This window comes from Oncorhynchus mykiss, chromosome 19, assembly GCF_057628025.1.
Source record: "Oncorhynchus mykiss isolate SJ-2025 chromosome 19, ASM5762802v1, whole genome shotgun sequence".
In the NCBI taxonomy this organism is placed as follows: Eukaryota; Metazoa; Chordata; class Actinopteri; order Salmoniformes; family Salmonidae; genus Oncorhynchus; species Oncorhynchus mykiss.
This window is the reverse complement of record NC_143040.1, coordinates 19316781-19327497: the sequence shown is the minus strand read 5'-3', so window position 1 is coordinate 19327497 and position 10717 is coordinate 19316781.

The following is a 10717-nucleotide window of genomic DNA, read 5'->3' as shown; positions in this document are numbered from 1 at the left end:
ATGGCCAAGACCAAAGAGCTGTCAAAGGACACCAGAAACAAAATTGTAGACCTGCACCAGGCTGGGAAGACTGTATCTGCAATAGGTAAGCAGCGTGGTTTGAAGAAATCAACTGTGGGAGCAATTATTAGGAAATGGAAGACATACAAGACCACTGATAATCTCCCTCGATCTGGGGCTCCACGCAAGATCTCACCCCGTGGGGTCAAAATGATCACAAGAACGGTGAGCAAAAATCCCAGAACCACACGGGGGGACCTAGTGAATGACCTGCAGAGAGCTGGGACCAAAGTAACAAAGCCTACCATCAGTAACACACTACGCCGCCAGGGACTCAAATCCTGCAGTGCCAGACGTGTCCCCCTGCTTAAGCCAGTACATGTCCAGGCTCATCTGAAGTTTGCTAGGAGAGCATTTGGATGATCCAGAAGAAGATTGGGAGAATGTCATATGGTCAGATGAAACCAAAATATAACTTTTTGGTAAAAACTCAACTCATCGTGTTTGGAGGACAAAGAATGCTGAGTTGCATCCAAAGAACACCATACCTACTGTGAAGCATGGGGGTGGAAATATCATGCTTTGGGGCTATTTTTCTGCAAAGGGACCAGGACGACTGATCCGTGTAAAGGAAAGAATGAATGGGGCCATGTATCGTGAGATTTTTAGTGAAAACCTCCTTCCATCAGCAAGGGCATTGAAGATGAAACGTGGCTGGGTCTTTCAGCATGACAATGATCCCAAACACACTGCCCGGGCAACGAAGGAGTGGCTTCGTAAGAAGCATTTCAAGGTCCTGGAGTGGCCTAGCCAGTCTCCAGATTTCAACCCCATAGAAAATCTTTGGAGGGAGTTGAAAGTCCGTGTTGCCCAGCAACAGCCCCAAAACATCACTGCTCTAGAGGTGATCTGCATGGAGGAATGGGCCAAAATACCAGCAACAGTGTATGAAAACCTTGTGAAGACTTACAGAAAACGTTTGACCTCTGTCATTGCCAACAAAGGGTATAGAACAAAGTATTGAGATAAACTTTTGTTATTGATCAAATACTTATTTTCCACCATAATTTGCAAATAAATTCATAAAAAATCCTACAATGTGATTTTCTGGATTTTTTTTCTCATTTTATCTGTCATAGTTGAAGTGTACCTATGATGAAAATTACAGGCCTCTCTCGTCTTTTTAAGTGGGAGAACTTGCACAATTGGTGGCTGACTAAATACTTTTTTGCCCCACTGTATATCACTGTATCATCTGCATACATTTGAACTTCAGACCCAGAACAGACAGAAGGCAGATCATTATTGTACAGGCTGAACAGGAGGGGCCCCAGTATTAAGCCTTGGGGCACGCCCACATCATAGCTAAGAGTGGGTGACAGCTCATTGCTCACTCTGACACACTGAGTTCTGCCTCCAAGATATGATTTCATCCATCTCAAGGCATCTTTAGAAAAGTTGAACTTGGACAATTTTGTGATGAGAATCTCATGGTTAACAGTATCAAAAGCTTTCCTTAGGGCCAGAAACACAGCCCTATCAACGCCCCCTCTGTCCATCTTGGACTTCACATTTTCCAGAAGAAAGCAGTTGGCCGTTTCTGTGGAGTGTTTCGCTCTGAAGCCAAACTGCATGGAGTGTAATGTGAAGGGGATGTTGTTGGGGTGGGCAATCAGTTGTTCTGCTACACACTTTTCAACAACCTTTGACACCACAGGTATACTGATGGGCCTGTAGTTACTCACGTCAGCAGGGTCGCCTGATTTAACGATGGCCGTTATTATGGCCGACTTCCATACCCTTGGAAACACCCCGAGACCAATAGATGTGTTGGTGACCTTAGTAATGGGGCCAATGAGTGACTCTGTAGTTTTTAAGAAAGGTAGAGTCCAGCCCAAACACATCTTTGGCTTTAGAGTTCTTTATTGAGCTAATCACCTTGTTCACCTTTGACTCAGAAACCTCCCTTATGATGAAGACTAGTACTGAGCCCAAGAAACCAGTGGAGGGGTTCTGTATCAGTACCCTGACAGAGTCAATAAAGTAGGAATGGAAGGCTATTGCTATTTCGACTGCATCCTGTGTTATATTGTTATTCACCATGATTTCTAGTCTTTTTGCAGTGTTACTATGGTCTTTCCCTGTTAACTTTTTTAGATTCTCCCAGATCAGTTTAGAATTTCCCTTTGCTTCATCAATTATGTTAATAAAAAAGTTTGCCTTGGCCTGTCTGATTTCTTTCATCACCTTATTTCTCAACATGGTAAACCTACGTCTGTCATGCTCTAATTTGGATCTTAGGGCTATTTTTAGAGCATAATCTCGTTCTTTCATCAGTTTCCAGATTTCTCCATTTAGCCAAGGAATAGTGCTCTTTTGGCCAGGTTTGGATTTGATTTTCTTTAGGAAGCCATTTATTGTAGTCTGGATTGTGGATAGAAAAACCTGACTATCAGCTTCCACGTCTGTATAGGACAAGGGATCATTCCAGTTAATTCCCTTATTTGCGTTTTCAAAATAGTTTAATTCACTCTTAGGTATCCGATTATGATCAGATAGCCAAGTAACCATATTGAATGATTTAGTCACTCTCTCTGGTTTATTACTGAACACCAAATCAATCTGTGTTTTAGAGCAACAAGTCACCCTGGTTGGCCTTTTAACTAGCTGTGTGAGGTCAAAGGTATTAGTGATCCGTTTGAGGGTTTTCCTACATGACTTGTCTTCATAATTAATGTTAAAATCTCCCATTAAGATGACCTCTTTCCCAAAATCCCGTTCCCTAAGCATGTTATTAAGCTGATCAAAAAACACACTTTTGGTGGAAGGTGGCCTATACATTCCAATCAGGGTAAAAGACATTTGGGGAGACAGTGTAACGTTCAGGCCAATACATTCTAGTTCATTATCACATGACCACTCAATTTGTTTACATCGGATATGTTCTTTAATGTAAATCATCAGACCCCCTCCTCTTCCTTCAATCCTGTCTCTCCTGAAAACATTGTAGCCAGGCACAATCAAAGCAGCATATGGAGAGTTTTTATGGAGCCATGTCTCTGAGAGGCAGAGGAAGTCAAGGTTGGAGTCTGTGAGTAGATGTTGAATTTGATCACTTTTTGGAATGACACTTCGAATGTTCAAGTGCCCCCCTAGTTGTCCCTTGGGCTTAGCTCGTGGTTCCCAGATGACTCGAGAGTGATTGACACATTGAAAAAAGTTAAATGTTCGGGGTGTTTTCTGACGGCTGGGTTTAGGCCGTTATGTTTCGTTTAGATTAGATTAGGGGCAGTTCTGTAGCGCAATTAACAATCCCTCCCGCCTGCACTGGATGCAGGGAACAGAATAAAACAGTTTGCGTACCGGAAGCAGAGTCAGGAATCGCATATAGCGACTTGGGTATGTTTGAAGAGTCAAAATCTATCCTGGAGCCGGGTGAGTCGAGAGAAACCATGGGACCATAGCACTCGCCCACTTCCACAGCCGCGACGATCAGTGGGCGAGCCCATCCACTGCTTTCCACTCCGGTAAGTATCGCTGGCTCGGTGATGTCAGGCCCAGGATTGAGTTGCACTTTCCCGGAGAGCAGGAGGGTATTATTACTTGGCCATTATTCAGAAGATTAATTAAAAACCATCTCTGAGCGATGTTCTATTCTATGCTGGAAGTTAATAGGAATACAACGTTTTGATCATGAAAACCTATATCATACATGTCCAGGGTTGGGTAGGTTACTTTCTAAATGTAATCTGTTAGTTACTAGTTATCTGTAAAAGAAAATTGTAATCAGTAACGTAATGTTGGATTACCCAAATTTAGTAACAATCTGATTACATTCTGTTACTTTTAGTTTACTTTCCCCTTAAGAGGCATTAGAAGAAGACAAAACTGTATGCTACTAATTGATTTATCCTTCAATAGATGTCGTTCAACGTTAAAGTTTACATAGCTGGCCATATATGGATGTATAAAATGTTACTTTAAGGGGTTGGTTGTGTAGGCTTCTTCTAACCCATCACTTGCTACTACATATAATATGATTAAATTATATCTTTACATTAAAAACCAAAGTCTATCAGAATTTCAGTCGGAAATATGGAAGTATAGATTAGGTAAATTGTTTTAACTGAACTACGGACTTATTAGCCAACCCTAGTCTGTTTATGATTTTGTTGTCAAGGAGGACTGATTTGGCTCATTGATTAGAGTTGAGCTCATGGAATGGCATGCTTTGAGCACTACTGAAAAGTTCCATTTACATGTGAAAAATGAATGCCATATGCTGCATTTGCTATAGGCCTATTGTTGACCTTTTTTGTTGGTGACACTTTGATAATATGCAGCTGTTTTAAAGGGCAAATACACAGAAGAAACAAAATTGACACCCTGCCTCTGTTTTGGTAAAAGGCTGAGGGATGGGCCTGGAGAAATGTAACCACTCTCAGATTAATAGACAGAGCTTTGGATGCAAGTGTAACAGATGTCAATGGTACTCTCCTTGAGTTGTGTTTTCTCCAAATAAATCACATCAGCCAGTGGTCCCATTTGAACATCATTTATTTCTGTTGCTGTTGTTAAATGGGAAACAGCACGTTAGTTGTGCAGGGCTTAACAATATTGATGGCTGTCGATGGCAAAATCTGTAGCATGAAGACAACTGTGTTAGCAGTGGGCTTATGTGACCATGACATCGGTGTATTTATGGCAATCATATGCCAAAGCACATCCCAGAAAGCCCCTCAATCCCTAACAGGTACCATATACCCACACATGTATAAATCAGTAACGTACAGCAAACTTGGACACATTGTAAAATAGAAAACAGTATTCAGAACGTGACCTACCCCTTGCATCACATTTTCATACTGGGAAGACCTGATGTTCGCGATCTCCCCCTATCTGCAACCGGGGCCAATCACAACACACCTTATTGTCATCAGAGTTGAACCAACCAATAAGAAGGCTTGAACATTAAATATACATTTCTTTAGAGGCAAGTGGAAACATAACCAACCCTGTTACATTCTCCCCTGCTGAATTACACTTGCATACTATAAAGAAACAAAATGAGGTGTGCAATATCTTGCAATACATATGTCACCAAACATTCCAGTGCAAAGACTATTCTCTAAAGATAATTAGGTGAATTCAAAGACCACGTAGGAAAACATGTATTTATTTTATTTCACCTTTATTTAACCAGGTAGGCAAGTTGAGAACAAGTTCTCATTTACAATTGCGACCTGGCCAAGATAAAGCAAAGCAGTTTGACACGTACAACAACACAGAGTTGCACATGGAGTAAAACAAACATACAGTCAATAATACAGTAGTAAATAAGTCTATATACAATGTGAGCAAATGAGGTGAGATAAGGGAGGTTAAGGCAAAAAAAAGGCCATGGTGGCGAAGCAAATACAATATAGCAAGTAAAACACTGGAATGGTAGATTTGCAGTGGAAGAATGTGCAAAGTAGAGATAGAAATAATGGGGTGCAAAGGAGCTAAATAAATAAATAAATACATAAATAAATAGATGGGCTATGTACAGGTGCAGTAATCTGTGAGCTGCTCTGACAGCTGGTGCTTAAAGCTAGTGAGGGAGATAAGTGTTTCCAGTTTCAGAGATTTTTGTAGTTCGTTCCAGTCATTGGCAGCAGAGAACTGGAAGGAGAGGCGGCCAAAGGAGGAATTGGCTTTGGGGGATTTACCTAGCAGGTTTTTGTAGATTACCTGGAGCCAGTAGGTTTGGCGACGAGTATGAAGCGAGGGCCAGCCAACGAGAGCGTACAGGTCGCAGTGGTGGGTAGTATATGGGGCTTTGGTGACAAAACGGATGGCACTGTGATAGACTGCATCCAATTTATTGAGTAGGGTATTGGAGGCTATTTTGTAAATGACATCACATATGTCAAGGATCAGTAGGATGGTCAGTTTTACGAGGGTATGTTTGGCACATGAGTGAAGGATACTTTGTTTGCGAAATAGGAAGCCAATTCTGGATTTAACTGTGAGTCTGGAAGGAGAGTTTACAGTCTAACCAGACACCTAGGTATTTGTAGTTGTCCACATATTCTAAGTCAGAACCATCTAGAGTAGTGATGCTGGATGGGTGGGCAGGTAGCGATCGGTTGAAGAGCATGCATTTAGATTTACTTGTATTTAAGAGCAGTTGGAGGCCACGGAAGGAGAGTTGTATGGAATTGAAGCTCATCTGGAGGGTTGCTAACACAGTGTCCAAAGAAGGGCCAGTAGTATACAGAATGGTGTCGTCTGCGTAGAGGTGGATCAAAGACTCACCAGCAGCAAGAGCGACATCATTGATGTATACAGAGAAGAGAGTCTGCCCAAGAATTGAACCCTGTGGCACCCCCATCGAGACTGCCAGAGGCCCGGACAACAGGCCCTCCGATTTGACACACTGAACTCTTTCAGAGAAGTAGTTGGTGAACCAGGCGAGGCAATCATTTGAGAAACCAAGGCTATTGAGTCTGCCGATGAGGATGTGATGATTGACAGAATCGAAAGCCTTGGTCAATGAACACGGCTGCACAGTATTGTTTCTTATTGATGCTGGTTAAGATATCATTTAGGACCTTGAGCGTGGCTGAGGTGCACCCATAACCAGCTCTGAAACCAGTTTGCAATGGTGGAGAAGGTGCGGTGGGATTGGAAATGGTCGGTAATCTGTTTGTTGACTTGTCTTTCGAAGACCTTAGAAAGGCAGGGTAGGATAGATAGGTCTGTAGCAGTTTGGGTCAAGAGTATCCCCCCATTTGAAGAGGGGGATGACCGCAGCTGCTTTCCAATCTTTGCGAATCTCAGACGACACGAAAGAGAGGTTGAACAAGCTAGTAATAGGGGTTGCAACAATTTCTGCAGATCATTTTAGAAAGAAAGGGTCCAGATTGTCTAGCCCGGATGATTTGTAGGGGTCCAGATTTTGCATCTCTTTCAGAACATCAGCTGACTGGATTTGGGAGGAGAAATGGGGAAGGCTTGGGTGAGTTACTGTGGGGGGTGCAGTGCTGTTGACCGGGTTTAGAGGTAGCCAGGTGGAGAGCATGGCCAGCCGTAGAAAAATGCTTATTGAAATTCTCAGTTATAGTAGCTTTATCGGTGGTGACAGAGTTTCCTATCCTCAGTGCAGTGGGCAGCTGGGAGGAGGGGTTCTTATTCTCCATGGACTTTACAGTGTCCCAGAACTTTTTTGAGTTTGTGTTGCAGGAAGCAAATTTCTGCTTTGGCTTTTTTAGCCTTGGCTTTTCTAACTGCCTGTGTATATTGGTTTCTAACTTCCCTGAAAAGTTGCATATCACGGGGGCTGTTCGATGCTAATGCAGAACACCACAGGATATTTTTGTGTTGGTTAAGGGCAGTCAGGTCAGGAGAGAACCAAGGGCTATACCTGTTCCTGGTTCTAAATTTCTTGAATGGGGCATGCTTATTTAAGATGGTGAGGAAGGCATTTAAAAAATAAATAACCAGGCATCCTAGACTGACGGGATGAGGTCAATATCCTTCCAGGATACCCGGGCCAGGTCGATTAGAAAGGCCTGCTCGCTGAAGTGTTTCAGGGAGCGTTTGACAGTGATGAGTGGAGGTCGTTTGACCGCAGACCCATTGTGGATGCAGGCAATGAGGCAGTGATCGCTGAGATCTTAGTTGAAAACAGCAGAGGTGTATTTAGAGGGCAAGTTGGTTAGGATCTATGAGGGTGCCCGTGTTTACAGCTTTGGGGTGGTATCTGGTAGGTTCATTGATAATTTGTGTGAGATTGAGGGCATCAAGCGTTGATTGTAGGATGGCTGGGGTGTTAAACATGTTCCAGTTTAGGTCACCTAGCAGCAAGAGCTCTGAAGATAGATGGGGGGCAATCAGTTCACATATGGTGTCCAGAGCACAGCTGGGGTCAGAGGGTGGTCTATAGCAGGCGGCAACGGTGAGAGACTTGTTTTTAGAGAGGTGGATTTTTAAAAGTAGAAGTTCAAATTGTTTGGGTACAGACCTGGATAGTAGGACAGAACTCTGCAGTAGATTGGGATTAGGATGGAGATTTCAGAGTTTTTGGTGGTCTTCCTAAGCAAGGATTCAAACACGGCAGACTATCCGGGTTGGCAGAGTGTGCTAAAGCATTGAATAAAACAAACTTAGGGAGGCGGCTTCTAATGTTAACATGCATGAAACCAAGGCTATTACGGTTACAGAAGTCATCAAAAGAGAGAGAGAAAACATCCCTGTTACACGTTCAGTACACTCAGTGACAATAAGAACCTCAGACAGAAAAACCTTAGCCTACTTGACCTCTGACTCATTACCTCCTTGAAATTAAAAAAATAAACAAGGGACAAGAGACTTGGATTCTAATCCTACACCCACACAGGTATTCTAATGAATTCTGTATGAAAAACCCTCTGTGTCTGCATAGTCTCTGAGTCTCACTGGGCGTTTCCTAACCCGACCAGCAACTGACCTGGCAGAGTTATCACTACTTTTAACCTGTTCAACTACAACCACCATTGGTGGGTCACTGTCCACAGTCGGTGGGTAGTCAAGGTCAAGGGTTCTGTGACTGTTGCTGGAACTTGTGCCACCAGCGGCATCTTCAGAATGCCTTTGTTCCTCAGAGGGTTCGGACATTTCTTCTCCAAAGGTTAGCTCTGACATGCTTGTGCCACCAGTGAGTTCTGAGGGTCCCTCGCCAGTGGCCCAACTTCCAGCACGTGGGGTCTCTTTTTCAGAGGGCTCCGAGGTCTGTTCTGGTACCCACACACTAGTCCTCTCACCGATGTCCATTTCTGGTATATCGTTCATGGATGAGTCCTCCCGTATTAGATGTCTCCAAGGCTGTGTCAGGGAGAGGCAAGAAGTTTACAGGCATTATCAGAGTACGGTGGACCGTTTTCTCCTGGCCAGTCGACATGTTCTGTATCTTGAAGATGTGGATGTCACTATTCTTCTCCGTAACAATTTAGAGGTTGTTCTCCCAACGATCCGCCAGCTTCCTCTTTCCACGTTCACCCTTATTCGCCAGCAGCACCCAATCACCGACCTCCACTGGAGCTCCTCTGATCTTCCTGTTGTAGAGGCCCGCATGTCTCTTCAGCTGTTTGGTTGCTGACACCTGTACCGTCTCCATGGCCTCCCTCAGGTCTCTCGTCAGGGACTTGATGTACTCGTCATAGTCTACAACCCCTGAGTCTTGCAGCACAGTACCAAACATCATGTCGACAGGCAGACGTGGGGTTCTCCCAAACATCAACTGGAAAGGGGCGTGGCCCGTGGTTTCATGGACTGTACAGTTGTAGGCAAAGATCAATGACTTCCGCTTCTGGGGCCACCTGTGCTTCGCTCTTGTAGGTAAAGCACTGATCATGTTTCTCAGCGTTCTATTGAACCTTTCGACTCCCCCGTTCCCCATCGGATGGTAGGGAGTTGTGTGCGACTTTTGGACTCCTGAAGCACTCAACAACTCAGCAATCAATTTACTTTCAAAGTTGGCCCCTTGGTCAGAGTGGATACGACGAGGAAAACCATAGACACAGAAGATGTTGTTCCACAGCTGAAGGCTCAGTCGTGATGATTTTCTCCAATGGAGCTCTGGCCCTTGGCTCGGGGGCCTTACTGAACACACACCTTTTGCAGGTCTTGACATACTCTCTCACATCCGACTCCAGACCATGCCAGAAGAACCTCTGTCTCGTCAAGTACAACGTCCACTGTTGCCCCTGATGACCGGCTTCATCTTGGACACCCTTCAAAACTGTCGCCCTCATTGAGGTGGGTACTACATACTGGTACGTCTTCTTTGACAGCGAACATTTGGTAACGCGATATAGTACACCCATTTTCAGAGTGAGCTTCTCCCAGGTCTTCAGAATCCACAGAGCCTCGAGTGGTTCATGGCCACATTCCCTCCTAGAAGGTCTACGGCCCCTGTCCACATAGAAGACAACTCTGGCGAGTGCATCAACAATGTCCGCCAGGAAATCCACAGACACATCCTCCTTCCTAAGACTAGGTGCAACTGGCTCGAATGCACTGAGTTGAGGTAGCTCTAAATCATGTGGAAAGCGCAACACTTGCCTGTGTAATTGGCCTGGCCAGAGGTGTGGAAGTAACTGGAGAAATAGCTGCCCCCCCTACCCACTGGCAGTGAAGGGTTAAACATGAGAACTCCCCTACCTCTGCCAAAACGTTCCATTAAAAAAAAATATATATATACATGTTATTTATTTAAATATTAAGTCAAAAAAAATATCACAATGAATATGAACACTTCTATAAAATCAGCTTCAACATAATGCATTGAAAATAACAGTTCAGTAATAGTCTAATAAGACCAAGTATCAACATTGAAAAGTAACAAGAAACGCTTTCATAAAGTTGTCGCCACCGTGTGGTAGAAAATGGCATCGCCCTCACGACTGACCATCCATGATATGAATGGTTTTAACCATGTTATGAGGCTATATAATGTTTGTTTACATTTACAACGTTCATAAACATTGGAATAAAACAAGCTAATATGTTGGGTTCTAAGCTCATGAGGCCTTTACAAATTATATTCTTCAAAAATCAATGGATATATAATTCTAATTTATAAATCCCAAAATGGATGTAGCCACTACAGATTGCCCCTTTAAGTCTATCAACGGTGTACAAGTTCAAGCATGTGTCCATTAGGACAATGGATATTTTAAATTATCAGCATGAA